Genomic DNA, 22,015 nt, shown 5'->3' with positions numbered 1-22,015 from the left:
TTGTGTCAGGACAATTCACTATTTATGCACAATAAATAAAGGAGCATAGCGCGACAATTTCTGTTCAGCGTCAGACTTGCTTGTAACCTATATCACTAATTATGTTATGAAAATGACGTATTAACTACTAAAAAACACTGACCTTCGTGTAAATGCTTGGAGCAGACTAACCTGTGAGCTGGAGTGTTCTGGGACGTTATATTTGATCTTTGAATGGCTGCAATCCAGGCCATCCGTCGCGTCTTTGTTACTTCGGAAACATGGCTCGAACAATTTCTCTTCAACGACGTAATCCGATAACAACCGATCGCTTTACCCGTCAGCTTCTCGTGGCTGTCATGCGACCGGCTATTGCAGTTAATAATACAACGGCTTCTTGACATTTTTGTGTTTCTTTTTATCGCTGTATAACTGATTTCAATTGAAAGCCTGCGTGCGCTAGTACCGCTTGCCACGAGTTCCCAGAATCCTTTGCGGTTCTACCCGTGAATGACGTCACATTTTCAATCTCTATATAATATGCATGTTAAATTTTATATTTGGGGTAAAATATCAAGTCTTTTCAAGTAAACCGGTTCAAGTCCAATTCAAGTCCCAGGTCATTGGTGTAAAAGTCCAAGTCAAGTCACAAGTCTTAGAACATTTTTTCAAGTCAAGTCTAAAGTCATAAAATTAATGACTCGAGTCTGACTCGAGTCCAAGTCATGTGACTCGAGTCCACACCTCTGGTGGGATTCATGGAGGCACACGTCTACTGCCAGTTTCTACTTTACACTTGTTCATTTATGGATATAAAGTGGGTACAATTATGTGTTTTTATTTTTTAGGTTAACTGCTGTTGTGACACATTGTTTCAAATCAGTTTTTTATTTTATTTTATTAGTTTATTTTTTGTTTTCTCTGAGGCAGGTCCATGCTTTGCAGTAAAATGCTAAACACCTATAGGGTATGCCAATTTAATTGGGATAAAAATAACTGCCTGAAACTGTCTAAGGCAGCAGAAAAGAATTCCAGACAAAATCCTGTGAGAGTCGCTAATGATTCGTTTTGCACTTTGTCAAAGTTTTCAAAAAAAAAAAAAAAAACCAAAACAACTTTCCTCTGACAGTATAATAAGTTCTTGTCACAATTCATTTTAAGCCAGAAGATACAGCGCATATTCAGAACAGCAAAACACAGTGAGAGGGCCCACTAACAAGCACACTTGTGTAGAGACATAACAATTCAATTAAACTGGTGCATTAATTTTCTCTTTCACAGAGCGTAATAAATTAGCAGTGAATAATGAAATGCAATTAAATAATGTGCACTGGGACAGTGAATGACCAGGGCCTCAGTTTCAGCATTTCAGCTCTTCCCTTAAAGATATTTCTTTCCTATGTTCTAATATGTTCAAGCATTCATTGATTCATTATTTAGTAGTGGACAGTCTATGAAATGTTGCATTAGGTTTTGTGTAGGATAAGACTTTCAAAACAAAGGTGGAGACAAAGGAGAAAATGGAGAGCATAGGGACAGGAAAGGGAAAAACGCAGGGACCTGGACTACAGATGTATTACAGTTTTTTCTGAATGCTTAAACCCTAACTGTGATTCCTGTAGCACAATCTCTAAAACTATTCAGACTTATAGCAAAACCACTCACTGAGTTTGCAAAACTAAAAGCACAAAAACTGCTTTGCACTCAGTTTGCAATTTTGTAACACACACTTTGCAAAACTGTAGGCACAATTCACTGCACAACACTCAATTACCAAATTTCCAACACACTCCTAGCAAAAGTATACACATGTATGGCTATCATTAACACTAATTTGCCAACTGTCTGGCACACTTTCACATGTGAAAACTTTTTTAGATAATTAGTTCACTTTGCAATCAGCCTAAGCACTATAATACAGGTAAGCTGTGTGTGCGGAGTACAATGGAGGGAGCAGAAAGAGTGAGAAGTAGAGGAGGCCGAGGAAGAGGACGTGGAGGTGAAGAAGTAGGATGAAGAGGACGACAAGGACAAGGAGGAGCAAGAGGAAGACGAGGAGGGGGGAGAGGAAGATGAGGAGGGGGGAGAGGAAGGGTAGGAAGAGTAAGAAATAGAATTGCTGATGACATCAGAGCTACAATAGTGGACCATGTAATCAACCGTGGAATGACCCTGAGGGTAGCTGGCCAACGGGTCCAGCCTAACTCGAGCCGCTACACTGTAGCCAGTACCATAAGGACATCTTGAAATGAGAATCGGTTAGTACAGTCACTTCGCACAAAGATTTGTAGCACTGCCATATGCCAATGAGAAACACACCAATACCATTGATGTAAAAATACTGAAATTGCTACTTTACAGAATTGCTAGATGACCAGATGCTGGGGGCAGAGGAAGCATGTTCACTGCAGACCAAGTAACCCATATAGTCATTATGGCGATTGCAAATAATCCTATACTTGGAAATAACCACTTGTGTTTGTTTTGATGTGTTTGAATAAACACCAGTACTTGAAGTTTGGATCTCTCTATGCTTATGGATCTATGACAGAAGTATGAGCTCAAACTGACATAGCCTACCTTGTGCACAGAGAAAGCAAAACCCAGATGTGTTTTGTATTCATACCATCAGTGTGTAGTTGGCGCATTGTGTGCTTAGTAGATGATGGCTTGTGTGTACTGTTTGATACGGAAACACCATTTTTACGAAGGTGTGAAGAGTTAATCTAGCTGTGTTTGCTTTTGCAAGAGAACTACAATGTTTTGATGATTGGGTGACAGGTTTTCTTATTTGTGTGAAGAGTTTTGCAAAATTAGCCAATAGTTACAAAAAATGTGCTTAAGCAATCAGAAAAAACTGTAATGACCTTGTAGTACCATATCAGCCTATTAGAGCACTTCACTCTCACACTGCAGGCCTACTTGTTGTTCCTAGAGTATCTAAAAGTAGAATGGGAGGGAGAGCCTTCAGTTTTCAGGCCCCTCTTCTGTGGAACCAGCTTCCAGTTTGGATTCGGGAGACAGACACTATCTCTACTTTCAAGATTAGGCTTCAAACTTTCCTTTTTGCTAAAGCATATAGTTAGGGCTGGACCAGGTGACCCTGAATCCTCCCTTAGTTATGCTGCAATAGACGTAGGTGTCATGGTCTGGGTGGGTACCTTCAGGTCTCCAACAGCGGCTCCTCCTCCTTTAAGCGGAGAGTGGTTGCTCCTCCCTGGCTGACCACCTGTGGGCAATTATTCCGGCAGTATATCAGACCTGCGCACTCAACCGTTCACCGCCTGAGTATCTGCTATCCCATGTTAGTCAAGTGAAGAGAGATTGCTCTGTCCTGAACCCGTGTGACAACTCACCTGTCTTTCTTGTTCTCAGAGTTAGCTCCTGGAGGTTTTTCTGCGCGCCACTAGCGTGGTGGCGTTGTTTTGTGTTCGCTTTTGTTTACTGTGGGTGGAAATAAATCCTTTGTTCACTTACCGTCTCGCTTCCGGTTTGGTTTCTGCACTTGTGTCCATCTCCGTTACCTAGTGCCGCTGGGCCGTGACAGTAGGCTGCCGGGAGATTCCCATGATGCATTGAGTTTTTCCTTTCCAGTCACCTTTCTCACTCACTATGTATTAATAGACCTCTCTTCATTGAATCATACCTGTTATTAATCTCTGTCTCTCTTCCACAGCATGTCTTTATCCTATTTTCCTCCTCTCACCCCAACCGGTCGCAGCAGATGGCCCCGCCCCTCCCTGAGCCTGGTTCTGCCGGAGGTTTCTTCCTGTTAAAAGGGAGTTTTTCCTTCCCACTGTCGCCAAAGTGCTTGCTCATAGGGGTCATATGATTGTTGGGTTTTTCTCTGTATCTATTATTGTACAATCTACTATACAATATAAAGCGCCTTGAGGCGACTGTTGTTGTAATTTGGCACTATATAAATAAAATTGAATCGAACTGAATTGAACATAAAGATAATGAGGGTATGTGGAGGCAGGGTGTTTGCAGCAGAGGGCTGTAAAATAAACCTGTTACCTTCCACAGCAAAACATAGACCACTGAGCTCCCCAGTACAGGGGTGAAGGCTTTAGGTCTCGCTTTAATCTGTTACTCGTAAATCTTACTAGGACAAACTGCATAAAATCCACAATTTTCAAAATGTTAAATTGCTAAATCACTTGACATTTAACACAATCATAGCTAAAGTTGTAGATGAACAGGTTAACTTGGGAGGCAGGGAGAATTTTTTTGTCTGTACTCATTAAATTATACAGTCACAGACAGGCATGTGCACTGACTCACACCCTCTGCTGCACAAACACACACAGCCAGAGAGATGTTATGCTACACTACACAACGTTTCAGTGACAAAAGGAGACAGGTAAATGGAACTGGAAGCCATGTTGTCAACACTGATATTTCATTGTTGTATGTATGAGTGTGTGTATGTGACATTACTCATTTAAGAATTTACAAGAATGTGTTCAAAATGATTAATATGAGATGTTTAAGGTCACTGTGTGGGTGGATCCAATGAACATGACTACAGCCTTGCTGTACACATATACACAGGCAACACCAGAAATACTGATCTATAAATATATCGAGACTTATGCATATTTATGAGACTATTTCATACTGAGAACCCTGTGCGTGTCTTGTGTCTGAGTCAAAATTGTACTTGTCATTTTTAATCTACTTCTCTAACTATTGCTAATCAATAATAAAAGAGCCACTCAGTGTTTGGCACACACAAAGCAAGCTGTTATGGCTTTTCTCAAAGTGCTTCTCACTCAGTTTATATCATATCGCAAGCATTTCCATAAACTTTTTTTGGGGTCTTGTCTTTCTTCTGACCTCTTTCCAAAGCTTCTCCAGCTGACTTATATGTCACTTTTCATTATTGTTAAATAAAGTGCCTCTAATGACATTTCTTTGGCTTCTCTTTTTATATTACGGTCATTAGCTTAACATAATGCGTCTGTAATGGCTGAACATTTGTATTTAGCTGACAGACTCAGTTGAGCTTTAATTTTACAGACAAAACAACTCAAGTAACACACTGACGGTAAAAACAAAACTAAATCAGCTTTCATTTGTAGTCATCGCAGTCATCTCATAAAATTTTCAAATCTGCCTTATCCATCCACCATTACGCCTCTGCACTCAGAGCACGTTTTTTTTTCCATGTGCAAGTTCCACTAATGTGTTGTTTGTAATTTGTGAGGTGACATCCAGTTTGAGACACAAGCTATTTCTGCAGTATACACAGAGGGTTGGTCAAGTCAGTAAATTTGTCCCGGATGAGTTGGCAGGCTGAGGAGTGACTGACTAACAGATTGAGGTCAAGAATGGACTTGTTTGAAAATTGTTCCTGTCTTTGTTTGTTCAAACAAATTTGAATGACAAGCATTAAGGACATGAGATATGGAGCTGCTGTTGTATTTGTGCTTCTGTTTGGAATGGATTAATGTCATTAAAACGTATGCATTCACACAATTTCATAATCAATCTAAATGTGTGTTTTGGTAGAGATTTAAGCATGGATACAGATTTGACTACTGAAATTTCCTACTAGAAATCAAATACTGAACATCACAAAGAACTGAAAGTCAGCATTTTTTTTAACACGTGTAGAGTTGTTTAAATGTACCAAGCCCTTCTATGTTTATATTTTTTAAAAAGATTAAGCAATTCCTGTAACTGTTTTCCTTGTGCTTGCTATATCACCACTAGGAATTGCCAACATAAATTTCACAGTGAATTTGAAGGTACAATTCAAAATCTGTTTTAATCTTGAAAACTGTGACTTCCTACGATGCGCCGACAACTGGCGAGGGGCTCTAGATCCCTTTATTCCATAACTTTTAACATAACTTGCTCAGTTGCACATCTGTCAGACACTAGTGATGCATAACATCAACTCAAAATCTTCCATCTTTGGTTCCTGAAAACTTTTATCATTTATTTTTATGTTGTCGCCTTCTGATCTTATGATAGTATGTCACCACTTTGACGTTTTCTTTTATCTTAACTATTTCAAAGAGACAACTACAACCAACACTTTCTTTTACTCTAAATAATTTATGTCATTGTTTTTGTTTTGTCTTTTTAGTAATTTATTGTGGAAAGAACAAATACTTTTTATCATTTTCTGAAGCCAAAGTTATCATAGTTTTTTTATTTACATTTATATCAAAAATAATACATGTAAATGATATTATAATCTACTAACTTACACGAAGGATCATATATGAGCAGATATCAGACAGCCTTCAAGTGATTCTGGCAAACCATCAGGTGACCTCAGGGAGGGGAACAAAGTTCCTGTCTACTGATTCTGCACATTTTTAGGTGCAGTCAAGAAGCAGAGGGTGACTGACTTGGTGGTCTCAGGAGTTTGTCTCTACTTTTTGCAGATGATGTGCTTTTGTTAGCTTCACTGAATGATGATCTCAAAGTGGCACTGGAGAGGTTCGTGGCAGACTGTGAAGCAGCTGGGATGAAAATTAAGACCTCAAACTATAAGGCCATGCTGCTTAGTAAGAAAATGGTGGAGTGGGTGGGAAATGAGTCACTGTCCTAAGATGAGGAATTTAAGTATCTCGGGGTCGTGTTCATGACTAAGTGATTAACTGTTGTATTGGATGTGGCATCAGCAGTGATATGGACACGACATCAGTCTGTTGTGGTGAAGAGAGTTGAGCATAAAAACAAACTTGCCAATCTACAATCCTACCCTCACATATCGTCATGCCCTCTGGATAGGGAGTGAAAGATGAGTGTGTGGATGTGAGTGGTGAAAATGAGCTTCCTCTGAAGGAGATAGGATGAGGAGAGGCTTGAAGTCGCTATGCTTTGCCATTGAAAAGAGCCAGCTGAGGGGGTTCAGGCATCCTATCAGGATTTCAACAAGTTGTTCTGGGTGCTTCCAACCAAGAGGAAGCTGTGGTGTAGACCTTGGACATGTAGGAGAGGTTACATTTCTTGGCTGGCTTGGGAAACACTGAGGGGTTTCCCCAAAAGAGCAGAAAAGGTGGATGTCAACAGATATGTCAGATATTAGTACATTGTTGTACTTTTCACTTGAAAATAATTTTAATGATAAATTAACTTAAAAGTGTAATGTTCTTGTATTTTCCGTTAATTTAATAATTATTTCAGCTCTACAGTAGTTGTCCATTTCCAGCTGCCCTGGGGAAATATTAAAATTACCATGTATAATAAGGACTTTAGTTATCCCCCCCTCCCCCCAGATAGATTATGATATATATATATATATATATATATATATATACATACCGTATTTCCCGGACTACAGAGCGCACCTGAATATTAGCCGCACAAGCTAAAATCAGGGGAAAATCCTGTTTTGTACATACATTAGCCGCACCTGACTAAAAGCCGCAGGTGTTTCAATGTTGACTTATCATATGTAAGAGAATATGCACAAAGGGAATTGTCAGGAAAGAGACGGCTGTTTGGAGACACATCACTTTTATTAATATTTTGAAAAACAAGTTATGGGTACATATTTGCATAACTTTTTAGGGTATATGTACAAGTACCGGTAATTACAAGTACGAAACATGTACTGTGCTTCATAAATGAGTAACAAATGTAGTACATAACAATAACCTACAGCACACCAGAAAAATAGATTCAGACTACCTTTTGGGCTCAGGTGCAGTGACATGGCTTTAACAAGAAGAAAAGTCAGTCATTCATCACCATCTTTCTCTTCTTCCTGCGCTCTAAAACCACCAAAGTCCTCTTCTCCAGTGTCGGAAACGAACAGGTTCAGGATGGCTTCGTCATCCACTCTCCGCTTCTCTCCTTCGTTGTCACTTTCAAAACCAAAGAAATCCTCGTTGTCAGTGTCGGAGTCGAACACCCTCAGAAGGGCCGTGGCAGTGTCCTCCTCTCCATCATGCAGCAGTCCAGCCCTTCGAAATCCGTTGGTGATCGTGGATGTTTTCACACTTTCCCACGCTGTCAGAATCCAGTGGTGGAGTTGGGCATAACTTGCTTTTCGCAAGTTTATCGCCGCTCATCATCCACGCCTCCAGCTGAACGCGTAGTGCTACTTTGAAGTTTGTTTTTCGTGCTACTTCGTACGGCACTACGTTGCCTGGCGGATGGACATGTGACCAACATACCACTCTTGAACCCCGATCCTTCCGCCAGGCAACGTAGTGCCGTATAACAGCGGAACAAACAAAAACAAATCCGCTCATGGACAATCCATAGAAAAGCCGCACCTGACTAAAAGCCGCAGGGTTCAAAGCTTGTGCAAAAAGTAGCGGCTTATAGCCCGACAATTACGGTATATATACACTCAACAAAAATATAAACGCAACACCTTTGTTACTGCTCCCATTCCCCATGGGATGGATGTAGAGACCTAAAATTCATTCCAGATACACAATATAACCATCCCTCCCAAACAGTGGTCACAAATCAGTCCAAATGTGTGGTAGTGGGCACATCTGCTATATTGAGATAATCCATCCCACCTCACAGGTGTGCCACATCAGGATGCTGATCTGACATCATGAATAGTGCACAGGTGTACCTCAGACTGCCCACAACAAAAGGCCACCCTGGAATGTGCAGTTTTGTCTCACAGCAAAATGCCACAGATGCCACAAGCAATGAGGGAGCGTGCAATTGGCATGCTGACAGCAGGAATGTCAACCAGATCTGTCGCCCGTGCATTGAATGTTCATTTCTCAACCATAAGCCGTCTCCACAGGCGTTTCAGAGGATATGGCAGCACATCCAACCGGCCTCACAACCGCAGACCTCGTGTAACCACACCAGCCCAGGACCTCCACATCCAGCAGGTTCACCTCCAAGATCGTCTGAGACCAGCCACCCAGACAGCTGCTGGAACAATTGGTTTGCACAACCAAACAATTTCTGCACAAACTGTCAGAAACCGTCTCAGGGACGCTCAACTGCATGCCCGTCGTCCTCATCGGGGTCTTGACCTGACTCCAGCTCGTCGCCGTAACAGACTTGTGTGGGCAAATGCTCACATTCGATGGCGTCTGGCACGTTGGAGAGGTGTGCGCTTCACGGATGAATCATGGTTCACATTGTTCAGGGCAGATGGCAGCTGAGAATGTCCCAGTTCTTGCATGGCCAGCATACTCACCGGACATGTCACCCATTGAGCATGTTCGGGATGTGCTTGACCGGCGTATACGACAGCGTGTACCAGTTCCCATGAATATCCAACAACCTCGCACAGCCATTGAAGTGGAGTGGACCAACATTCCACAGGCCACAATTACCAATCTGATAGACTCCATGCGACGATGTGTTGCACTGCATGAGGCAAATGGTGGTCACACCAGATACTGACCGGTTCTGGGTCCCCAGACCCCCAATAGCGCAAAAAACTGCACATTCCAGGGTGGCCTTTTGTTGTGGGCAGTCTGAGGTACACCTGTGCACTACTCATGATGTCAGATCAGCATCCTGATGTGGCACACCTGTGAGGTGGGATGGATTATCTCAATATAGCAGATGTGCCCACTACCACACATTTGGACTGATTTGTGACCACTGTTTGGGAGGGATGGTTATATTGTGTATCTGGAATGAATTTTAGGTCTCTACGTCCATCCCATGGGGAATGGGAGCAAAAACAAAAGTGTTGCGTTTATATTTTTGTTGAGTGTATATATATATATATATATATATATATAGATATTAGGGGTGCAACGATATTCATATCGATATTGAACCGTTCGATACAGTGCTTTCGGTTCGGTACGCATATGTATCGAACAATACAAAATTTGTAATTTATTTTATCAACTTTCCTTCTGACGATGCTGTCTGTGTTGAGCGCTCAGTGAATCTGCGTTCGACTACTCCGCCTCGACCTAGGCGGAGTAGTCGAACGCAGATTCACTGAGCGCTCAACACAGACAGCATCGTCAGAACGAAGAGCGCAGGGCAAGCTAGCGAGACAGAAGTTAAGCTCTCCTTACAACATGGACCTCCCCCACTCTCATTCAGATCTGGCGTTTGGAATTATTTTGGTTTTCATGTGACATATGACCCTGAAGGTAAGCGAGTCATGGACTAAAGTAAAACAGTATGTTGGATGTGCCATGCAATGCTCAATTACATGGGTGGGAACTAGTGTGTTAGCGCAGTTAGCTCGTTAACGTGTTGGCCGTCTAGCCCCATGCACGGGCGATCGGCGGTAGCTCGTTAACGGAGATTTGCTGTGTTGTGGCGTTAAGGTCATTTCAACGAGATTAACCTGAAAGCACTAGTGGGAACACAACGAATATGACTGCACATTTACGCCGACATCATCCTAGTGCAAAGACAAGTGGAAGCAGACAAAAAAAAGCAAGCATGCTACTAACTTTAGCCGAGTCATTTAGACAGCTGTTTAATATGCTGCTGAGAATATAGCCCAGAAGAAGCGGATAGTATAGCTTTTATTTTGGAAAGAGACATTTCTCTGTAATAAACTCTCTTTTCCAAAGATGAGTGATTCCTCAATCAGATACAGGGCTTGCAATATCGCTAGCCCAACGGCCCGGGGCTAGCGATTTTTTCAGTCGGGGTACCAAAATCTATCTCTGCCCTGCCCGTCGGGCTATTGTAGGAAGGAAAAATATATGTCAATGCTTTTGCATTCTTTCGGAAATGTAGCTGGGTTATTATGTCATTGGCATCGGTGAGCCACTGTCAATATGTGACATATTGAAATCGCGTTTGAATTTGCGCTTGTTTTTTTGCTTTCACTTTGCAATCGCGGGAACTGTGTATAGAGAGCGACAGCACTGATCTGTGAGTGATGATAATTTGTGCACCAATTCCTCTGACATCGTCTTATTAATCGTTAGCTTACTATGCAAACATGACAAGTGAAATCTCCCGCAGCAAGCTTAAACATGTGAGAGGTTGATCGCGCAGAGAATCGCTGAGCTTATGTGAGTGCGTGTGTAAAAGCAGCAGGATATATATTTGACTACGATGACCTGGATGACTGAGAACCTTCACAGACAGATATATATTTTAGTTCTGCTGAGCCAAATAAGACAGGTCAGGGTGAAGAAGTGACAGCCAAAGAAAAGCTTACCACAAAACGGAGAAGTTATGACAAATCAGACTATAAGGCAAAAAGAAAGTGCAGCTTTATGGTTTCATGGACAAAATAATTTCTGCAATATGACGAGCTAAATAACCAGGGCTGCACATAAGTGGTCCGCAGGTGCGCATTCGCTGTCAAAATAAAAAACACGCACAAGGGTTAGGGTTAAATTTAAAAACTGTACTTTTGAGTTAAAATATATATTTATAATTTTAATAAATGACAAATTAAAAAGGCATGAACATTTTTTTGTATCGAAAAAATATCGAACCGTGACACCAAAGTATCGAACCGAACCGAACCGTGAATTTTGTGTATCGTTGCACCCCTAATATATATATATATATATATATATATATATATATATATATATATATATAAATATATAGACATAGATATATATATATAGATATAGAGATATATAGAGATAGATATATAGAGATATATAGATATAGATATATAGAGATATATCTATATCTATATAGATATAGATATATCTATATAGATATAGATATATCTATATAGATATAGATATATCTATATAGATATAGATATATCTATATCTATATAGATAGATAGATATAAAATTTATGAGTGTAAGACTACTGTAGACTTGACATGTAGAAAAACTCTTAAGGTATGCATAGTATAATGTACGCTGCTTAACATAAGTGTCCATGTAAATCTCCAGCTGTCTTGTATTGTCCATTAACATGTACACTTTGAGGAGTGAAGGTGACACAAATCACTGAATTCAAGTTTGATAATAAAGTTCATAAATGATAGAGAAGGAGAGTGAAACACAAGATGTTGAAAGGAGGGAGAAAAGGACAGCTATGTGACTGACAGAGAGACAAAAGACGAGGAAGGCAAAGAGGAGTGTGAATGGCAGTCACAGAGGTGAGTAGAAGAGATTAAATGACTGGGTTACTGAAGTGAAGGAGGAGAGGTAACAATCATCTGCCTGCAGCTCTGCGAGGGACACAGATAGGACAAGAAGAGAGAAGCAGAGAAGGGACAGAAAAACAAGTAATACATCTCAAGAAATGTTTTTTGGTATAGGATTTATATTATCACATTACATAATGGAATACATAAGTCTGAGTTAAATCACAATAATAGTGAATGACATTAGCATTTTGTTGTTTATTATTTATTTGCACGGGCCAAATATATTTGGATTTGAGATTGTTCTTAGGCGGTGAATAAGCTTAAGTGCCTTTGTGTGTTTATAACCAGTGAAATATGAGCATTTTCATATCATTATTGTGTGTAGTGCTAGAATCAGAAGTGACGAATAAGTGACGATAATATTCAGATTCAGTTTTCAGTTTTCTGAATCCAATATCAACACAGGCATTGAAACAATAGTCTATTGGAGGACACGGTCCTCTAATCCAAATATTCGCTATCAAAAAGAACAGTTCAAAAATCCGTAATGACAGACTTCTGATCCCAGTTTGGTTGTTCAGATAGTTACATCATGTTCCTACAAACAAAATTTTTTTTAATCATTTCTTAACTTGCACATATATTTGATTCAATTGCTGATGTTCACTGTCCACACTCAAAACTTTATTACTTATACTGCAGTATTAACTATTCAGACAACAATGGGACTCATTTATACAAAGTGCATATGCATATTTTGTGCAGAGTCCAGTGTTTATTAACACTGCCATGATTGTGGTTTGGAAGACACCAAATATCTGAATTCTTTAGAAAAGAATCACTATGAGGCTAAAAGTTCAATGGGTACATGAAGCTTTAGCAACAGGAAGTTTTCAAATAGAGTCATCCAAACCAGCAGCATATTCACGACTCTCAGGTCTTTTCTTGACTGAGTTTTCCCTGTTCAGAATTTTTTTCCCTGTCATATGATTGCATCTTAATCGTAGCTCTGCACAAGTTTTTATATTAGCCTAACCATATGATGTATGAATGCGAGAGTGAATGAATAGTGGCATTGTAAAGCGCTTTGGGTGCCTTGAAAAGCGCTATATAAATCCAATCCATTATTATTATTATTATTATATCTCTGTAGCTAGCCACCAGGTAGCACCCCATTATATAGAAGTGTTAGCCCAACTTCAATAACCATACAAACATTGCAGCTCTTTAGTTTTTTGTCTTCATTTATGTCCAAAGTGATAGTAGAGCTGTTGTTTTAGATAGCACTCAGTTAGCTAACTTCCCCTTTTCGTGATGTTAAAAAGCAGCCACACTGATAAGTGAAGATGAAAGTATTTGGGCTATTCTTTAACTCTGTGATGGTATAGTGTTTGTTAGAGAACCAAAGAAGAGTTTGGACCTGGAAATAGCTAATGATGTCAGACTTAAGAGGCTAATACTTGGTATATTGAAACCATATCCATAAGTGCATCCTATCTTGTCATCCATTAAAAATTATTTCCGCTCTTCCTTTCTTTTGGGAGATCAGGTGCTCCTGGTAATCCACTTATTTTCTTCTTTGTGTTCTGGCCTGATATTCTTTATTTTTTCATAATAACACTTCCTACTTTGCTCATAGTGGCTAGAATGCAGGAAAGATTCTTAAGTCATTACTGCATTGTAAATAGTGTCTGTATAAGTGAGTTTGTATAACATAACACAAAATGTATAAAACAACTATAACTTTTTTCCCTATTATCTTACTTACTTCTATCCATTATCTTCTGCATAGGTTATACTGATGACAGGTTAAGCAGAGTATTCCAGATGATTCTCCCCAGATTTTCCTGTTCCACCTGGTAAAACCTGAGGCCTTCCAAGGTCAGTTGAGATATATAAACACTCTAGTGGTTTCTGTGCCAGTCTTAGAGTCTCCTCCTACTTGGGTATCCCCAGAAAAAATTCAAAAGGAGTGATCCTGTTTATATCTTAACCAGGTGATCAAACCACCTTACTTGCTCCTTTTTGTTACATCCTGTGAGGCTGTGGGCGTGTTGCCCTCTCCCTCTCCTCCTCCTTCTTTATAAATAATAATAGCTTTAAAATGTGTTCAAATGATTAAAAACTTGGTTAGTTGGCTATGTTTTTTATTCTCTTTTTTTGTGACAGCAAGTGACTCTTCACATTAAAGAGGATGTGAAAAGCTACACATATACATGTAAAGGTTAATTTACATCATGGAGCCCGGCTCTCAAAAACTGATGTAACACTGGGCGTGAAGCTGGATTTACAAGATAAGTGCTAGGTTTTTAAAATACGTGTAGCGCGATCTTCTGTTAGTACTGAACATTAAGTCATGTGGTTGGTTGGTGGTTGGGGCTCCAGGATGTAAATAACCTCTATATATGCAGTGTTTCATGTCCTCTTTAAATATCATTCAAGTGTGTGATAAAGTATTAACATAAAAAATATTTATTCATCCAGCTCACATATCTAGAAACTGGAGCTTTAAATGTTAATACCAGGTTACTGAAACCCAGGGCTTCAATTTCAGACCTGTGTGATAAATCATTACAGCTGAAGGTGCCAATAAATGTTTTAACATACCATTAATCCACATATACTTGACACTGACATGACACTTTCTACTCATTTTCACTTGAATGCAGCGCAATGTTTTACTCATTGCACATATTTTTACATCTAGTTTTTATCACTCTGCTATTAAATACATAAGTCTACAAACATATAATACAAAGATGTGCAGACACAGGCAAATTATTCTGTTCAGACACAAACAGCTGGCAGCACATACAAAATAAGACATGGTGCCATCCAGTCTGGTTAAGTATTGTTTGGATGGTAGTTGGCGTTTAATTCTCTCATTCTATTAAGTCTACACAGAGAGAGAAGGAGAGAAAGAGCAATTTAACACTAATCCTCACCAAATAATATATTCATTTGTGTGCAGAATGGGAGGATTTAACGCCAGCTCACAACCAAGCTAGACTTCAATGCAATGGATACCAAAATGTCTTTGAGCATGTGTCTGTGTTAGTGACTCCATTACAGATGACAACTGGGGGAAAAAAAAATCTCACACATTTGAAAGTGAGAGACACAACAGTTTAATTTACTGTGTTAATTTTGATACCTAACAATTTAAAATATGTGTGATAAATAAAAGATGCAGTGGTAGGTTGCCATCTCCTTTTTCAATGCAAAAAAATCAATTATCATGTCTAGGGACTCTGAAAGACTAGCTGTTGTAAAAGCAAGCCATTACTATACTGTATGTCATGCTGCTGTGACTTTTAGTCCACATAAATCAAAACACGCGCACAAACACACACACGCCAATCATTTATGTTTAAAATTGTGTAGTTAATTAACACTGACATAAATTACATTAACAAAAGGCAGCAAGAAAAAAAGAAAAAAACTGTTTCTGTTTTAAATCAGACCAAGGGTCAGATTTATTAGCAGTCTGTGCCAGTGTAAAAGTGTCTGCTTTGTTCCTGCCAGCACAGTATTTATCTGATTCATGCAAACCTGATTTACTGAGGTTTGCAGCAGGAAATTGACTTAATAAAGATGTATGATCGTTAGCATCATGATTGCTTTACTTTTTCTTTTTAACGAGTGGTAATTAGCATAGATCGATGACTCAGACCTGTAAGAGATGTACCAAACATTTGCCTTGGTGTTGTAATGTCATACTTGGATGTTTAGAAGTCAGCGCCCTAAATTTCTTGTCTTCTGTAATACTCAGCTTTTGATGAAATGGAGCACAAGTTCTGTAAATGTTGAGCATGATATGGAACTGCATGGTTACTCTGATTACTAAAGACTGGTTAACCTTTCCATAACTTCTCTCTAGAACCAAATTTCTACAAGTTCACAATAAAGAATGTTTACGAGTTTACCATTTTGTAAACATTCTTTGTTGTAAACAAACATAATCAGTTGATTCATAATGTATGTTTAAAATAAGGCAGCCCCTCTAGTGAGCTGTCAGACCTTTCTGGGGATCATACACATTATTTATTTATACACAGTCACCAGTAATTTCTGCCGTCCAAATTTTGCTTTGAATCAAAAACATTTGGATTTGTCTTCAGCACCCTCTCATATCCTGATCTAAATTGTCATGTTTCCAGACAGAAAGTCATCCATAAAATTTAAAATGATTTTTTTGGTCCATTTTTCACTGACACATTAAGTCTGCTTGTTTTTGATGTACTAATTTACAGTGTTGGTAAGTTGTGTAGGTCAGAAATGAACTGCTGCCTCTTTGCTTTGTAAATTAACTGTCATGGTCCTGCGACCATGACTCAGTGACTTTGTGTTTGTGTTCTTTATGGGGCGATCGTGGCTCAAGAGTTGGGAGTTCGCCTTGTAATCGGAAGGTTGCCGGTTCGAGCCCCGGCTTGGACAGTCTCGGTCGTTGTGTCCTTGGGCAAGACACTTCACCCGTTACCTACTGGTGGTGGTCAGAGGGCCCGGTGGCGCCAGTGTCCGGCAGCCTCGCCTCTGTCAGTGCGCCCCAGGGTGGCTGTGGCTACAATGTAGCTTGCCATCACCAGTGTGTGAATGTGTGTGTGAATGGGTGGATGACTGGACATGTAAAGCGCTTTGGGGTCCTTAGGGACTAGTAAAGCACTATATAAATACAGGCCATTTACCATTTCTTTATTGTTATTATTCACGGGATATTTTGGGATGGTTTGTGTTTTGGGATTTTAGATACTGGGTTCTGGGTTTGTGCTCCCTCTGTTGGTCCCTGGTGTTAGTGTTCCCCTGTCTCGTCAGGTTAATCGGGTCCAGCTGTGTCTCCCACCTGTGTGTGATTTCCCAGTGTCTCTCTGTGTACTTATGGTGTGTGTTACCTCTGTTCCTCGTCGCGTCGTCTGTATTCATACCTTGTGAAATCCCCTGCGTGCTCTCCCTGCTGTTCTCCCTTCATGTTCAGGTTTGCCACTCCTTTGTGTAGTTTATCCCAGTTTAGTTCGTCCTTAGTTCTGTTTGCCATCTCCACTTTATGTCTGGTATTGTTAATAAATCACCCTTCACGTCTGAATAAGTGCTGCATTTGAGTCCTCCTTCCACTCTTCACACGGCCGCTGCCCCGAACCGTGACATTAACGCATTTTTAGTCGATCACCCTCAGAACTTTTCGTTCCCGTTAGAACATTTGTGCAATTCTGGTGTTATGGTAATTTGCACTGCTAATTTGACCAAATTTTACAATTTTCTGTTTTTATTTTTCAGATTTTTAAATTTGTAATTTAAAAAGAAAAGAAAAGAAAAAAAAGAATATGCCAAAGAGAATATGCATAGCTCATCACTAACTGATAAAACTGTTTTCCAGGTCTTCAGTAAGATTGGTTCCCAAACCACATCCCTGCTCATCCTTGAAATCATACCAAAATAGCCTGTGGCATTATGCAAATGTGTAACAGTCAGGGAGAGATATCACAAAAAGAAAAACAGTCAGCTTTCCAGTTCATTCAGTTCAGCAACAGTTCTTTCTTTGAGAGATTTCTCTGTGTTTTAAAATGGTGTTCAGCCATTTTGGCTAATTAAAGTTTGTACTTGGTTCTAGATAACCAATCCAAACTCAAATTATCACCTGAGCTGCACAATATTTTCTCAAACTCCAGACATACCCTTTATTTTTTGATTCTGGTACACTGTAAAACCTAATAAGTTCACAGAACTCAAAAATTGTTGTGTAACAGATTACACAGCAATTTTTTAGTGATGTTTTTAAAAGTTTTAAGTTTAACTAAAATAAAAATTATAGTTGCAGTTGCCTTAAATTACCTCAATGTTAACTCATAAATGTTGATATTCCTCAACTTATAATTAGGGAGTAATAAACTCAAAATGTTCAATATTTTTCAACTTAATTAAGGTGGAAAATACACTCAAAATATTTTACATATTGCAACTCATACGATGTTGGAAATAAACTCAAACTTTTTCATATTTTCTAACTTATAATATGGGAAATAACACTTAAAATCTTCAATATTTTTAAAATACTGTGGGAAATACACTTACAAATAACTGTTTGCCCAGTAAATTATAATCAGCTAAAAGTGTTAGAAAACATGAAAGTAACAACACTACCAATTTAACAACTTTTTATTAAACACAATGTGCTTTTAAAAAGGCACAAACAACAGAGCTCACTCATAAAAAAGTGCTTAATAAATAAAACAAGAGAAAAAGACTCCAAGGGTCTCCATCTCAATTCTAAAATTCAATAACATTTTCAGTATTAACAGCAATTGCAGCTATTAGAACATTGAGGCATTTAACACTTACTGTACCTTGACAGCTGCAGCTCACTTTCTTTTTTAAAAATACATAAAAAAAAAAAACAGTACTGGTTTCCACTGCTGTACTTATAGGGAACAAACATCAAGGCAGTGCATTTATGTATTAGGCAACAGAACATTAAACATGAACTGAACAGTCATTCATCTTAAATGTGAGGTAGAAGAGGCAAATGGTAAAAAAAAAAAAAAAATGGTATAAGTAAAACAAAACAAAAAAAGAAAAACCTTCAATACTTAGCTTAACGAGTTGTCTATTCCAAGTGATTCACTTGAACAAATTCTTCTGCATCAGTAAGCGACCTAACAGTGGTTTGTTGTATTCAAGGCACATCACAACCTTCTGGATACATGTAAATAAAAGCTCGAGAGTCTGCGTATTGTAGGTCTAGTGCACAGAACAAAAAGCAGGAGAAATGAGGCATCCAGATTTGTACTGGTTTATACAACTGTACATAACTGGGAACAAACATCAGGTAGTGCATTAAGGTATTAGGCAACACAACATTAAACATGAATAGTACACAAAATGAGCAGTCATTCACTTTAAATTTGAAGTAGAAAAGCCAAATGATTAGGAAAAAAAACAAAAAAAAAAGCTTCCTCAATACTCAGCTCAACAAGTAGCCCATTCTGAGTGATTCACTCATTGAACAAATCATTCTTCAGCATCAGTAGATGCCCTTTCAGTGGTTTGTTGTCCTCAAGGCACATCACAACCTTCTGGATAAATGTGAATGTAAGCTCAAGTTTCTTTGGGTATTGTAGGTCTAGTGCATAGATGTACCCAAAGAGCAGGAGAAATGACTCAGCCAGATTTGTGGGACCATTCACAAGTATTTCATCCTCAACGACAATGCAGATGCTTTCGGGACTGAAGAGGGCCGAATCAGTAGTGTCATCCGTGACAACGGACAGCAGAGCCACAGGAGTGTCAGTGAGGTCTGGACCATCTGCTGACTGCAAAACAAAAATAATACAAGAATGAGTTCAGCCCCACAAGGACACAAATCATGCTATTGATTAGAGGTGTGAATCTTCACAAGTCGCACGTTTCTTTTAGGATTATAATGTCAACGATTTAATTTGATATGGCGATACATCATGATGCATTACAATAATCTTAATTTGGGTTTGGTTTCAAAACATATGTTTAAATAAATGCTTTCAATAATAAATATATGCCAAGATATTTGTTTTTGTTATTTACCAAACATTTCTGACCACAACATGGCACCTCCAAAAAAATAGAACACTTGAATTTTAAAAGGGAGTTTTTATCTGTGGATTTGTTTTTGTTTAATAATCTTTCAACTATTTTCATGTTTATGCGTAACAATCTTCTTGCAATCTTATTCAACAATAGTTGATATGTGGGAGAAAACAAGTCAGATGTTGAACCTCCTTCCTGATATACACCCTGGTTCTACTTGAGTTCTGGGCGATGTCATATGTTCGACTGAACAGCTAGGCAAAGGGGTTGATGCTGAGGCCAGTACACTTACATCACAAGTCCTGAATAATGTGGAGGCATCTTCACGCAGGTACACAGGAAGTGCACGAAGGACGAGGGCCCGTCTTGTATTTACATCATGCTGTTCCTAGATGAACATACAATATCTATTAGAATAGTATTTACACAAATGCAGAGTAAAAACAAAGTGTTGGATAGCCATGTTCTGATTGTCAATGTTATAGATCAGGGGTGTCCAAACTTTTTGTGTAATGGGCTAAACTTGTCAATCTAGAAGGTTAACCCAAAAAAATCTAAAAATTTTGAATAATTCATGGCAAAATTCTCTAGTTTCTTTGCATTTATTTTTTATTTAAATTAGGACACAAATTATAAAACTCACCCACTGACAACTGGTGAAATGTTGACTCTCTGTAGCGCTCTTTGCAGTCTGATATCTGTAAACAATATGTGCACAAAGACAACTTATTAATGTTCAAAAACATTTTTTGCACAGCACACACACGTAGTCAGCTGATCTCATCTGATGCAGATCTGCTCCTTGATCAAGTGACATTTGTCCAGATTTTTGGCACGAGTGACGTCGAATCAGCATCGCAGCTGGATGGCCCGATTTACATACCCAGCGCATCTGATACTCACCACAATAATTTACTAAGATTATATGCACTCCTGTTATTAAGTCCAGTTCAGTCTGTTAATGTTAACCGTTTCAAACTAATGTTAATAGGTGTGTTGCTAAGCTTAATAACTTAAATAACAAACTTGAAATTTACCCGTCCTATTTTCCCCTTTATTGTTTTTTCCTCTGTGCTGTAAATCTTCTGTCTAAGAAGAAATCTGAGGCTGGTGTTCTGAAAATGAGCTACCAAAGCTTTTTTTGAATGAATCAATAAAGATCCATTTATGGAAAGCTGTGATGAAGGCAGTTTTGCCTTTAATTATATTCAACAATATAACATATTCGACCACTTTTAAGTGATTTTGTGATCTTTAATACACTTTAATACACTAAAGTTAAGGTTATTTACCTAATTTCTAGTAAGTGGCCCTCAGTGAAAAAAGTTTGGACACCCCTGCCTTACAACTGGTGTCAAGCCAGCCTCCAATTCGAGACTTGCAGTCAAACCAGCCTCCAGTTTGTTTTACGTTCCCTGTGTATTCAAAGTATTACGGGAATGGATGTGGAAACCGGATTTCAAAATAAAAGCCAACTTAGAGTGAATTAACAGATATGTTAAGAACATAATAACATATAATTTAGGCTTTTTTTTTTATTTTATTTTTTTTTACAAACTCTAATGTTAGATCGATATGACACAGCCTTGTACCCTAATTGTGCCCTGTCACTATCAAGGCCATCTTATTTTGGATTTCAAAGTAAAAGCCCTGTGACTCTTCATTTTTGAACTACTCTTTCAATGACTTAATCAGAATCAGAATCAGAATCGTGTTTATTGGCCAAGTATATGTGCAGACACATACAGGGAATTTGGTTCCGGTAGATGGTAACTCTCAAGCACAGCAATGTAAATCTCACACACACACACACAAGTGTCTATATATACACATTACACATACATACACAAAGCTGTGTAAACCAACTATAAATAACGAATCTAAACTTATATACATAAAATACAGAAATGAATGAGGTGGAATGAATACTACAAAATGTACATAAGGTGCAGTTGCAGTCTGGCAGTGGGAGCAGTGTGACAGGTCAACTGTTAAGAAGGGAGATGGTGAGGGGAAAGAAACTGTTCCTGTGTCGGGTGGTCCTGGTCTGCAGGCTTCTGTACCGTCTGCCAGAGGGCAGCAGATCAAAAAGTCTGTGTGCAGGGTGTGAGGGGTCTGCGATGATTTTCCCTGCCCGTTTCCTGGTTCTTGAGAGGTACAGATCCTGGATGGAGGGCAGGGGGGCGCTGATGATCCTTTCTGCTGCCCGTACAGTCCGCTGCAGTCTGCTCCTGTCCTGTTTAGTGGCTGCTCCATACCAGACTGTGATGGAGGAGCACAGGACAGACTCAATGACCGCAGTGTAGAACTGGATCAGCAGCTCCTGTGGAAGACTGTACTTCCCCAGTTGTCTCAGGAAGTACATCCTCTGCTGGGTCTTTTTGAGGATGGAGTTGATGTTGGTCTCCCACTTCAGGTCCTGGGAGATGATTGTACCCAGGAACTTGAAGGTCTTCACAGTTGACACAGGGCTGTCTG

General features: G+C 39.2%; 2 long non-coding RNA genes across 4 annotated transcripts in view; one reads left to right on the top strand and one right to left on the bottom strand.

Moving 5' to 3' along the window:
• Positions 1-22,015, top strand: part of LOC146685908 (uncharacterized) — a 78,801-nt gene that overhangs the window by 16,800 nt on the left and 39,986 nt on the right. For 2 of the 3 annotated variants that reach the window (XR_014916837.1, XR_014916834.1), the window contains exon 2: positions 13,773-13,861. This is a non-coding gene — a long non-coding RNA (uncharacterized LOC146685908). Of the gene's footprint in view, positions 1-9,936; positions 10,047-13,772; positions 13,862-22,015 lie in introns of those variants that run through there. The other variant, XR_014916835.1, reaches the window with a different exon arrangement.
• Positions 18,490-20,715, bottom strand: LOC146685912 (uncharacterized). The gene is made up of 3 exons (XR_014916718.1): positions 20,181-20,715; positions 19,830-19,925; positions 18,490-19,284 (listed from the first exon to the last, which is right to left on the bottom strand). It is a non-coding gene; the product is annotated as an uncharacterized LOC146685912 (long non-coding RNA).

The sequence above is a fragment of the Copadichromis virginalis genome, linkage group LG19 (assembly GCF_057382275.1).
Source record: "Copadichromis virginalis isolate Kocher_CV1m ecotype Utaka linkage group LG19, C_Virginalis_male_GT1.1, whole genome shotgun sequence".
Taxonomy (NCBI): domain Eukaryota; kingdom Metazoa; phylum Chordata; class Actinopteri; order Cichliformes; family Cichlidae; genus Copadichromis; species Copadichromis virginalis.
The sequence above is the reverse complement of the archived record's forward strand: the minus strand, read 5'-3'. Positions and strand labels throughout refer to the sequence as shown.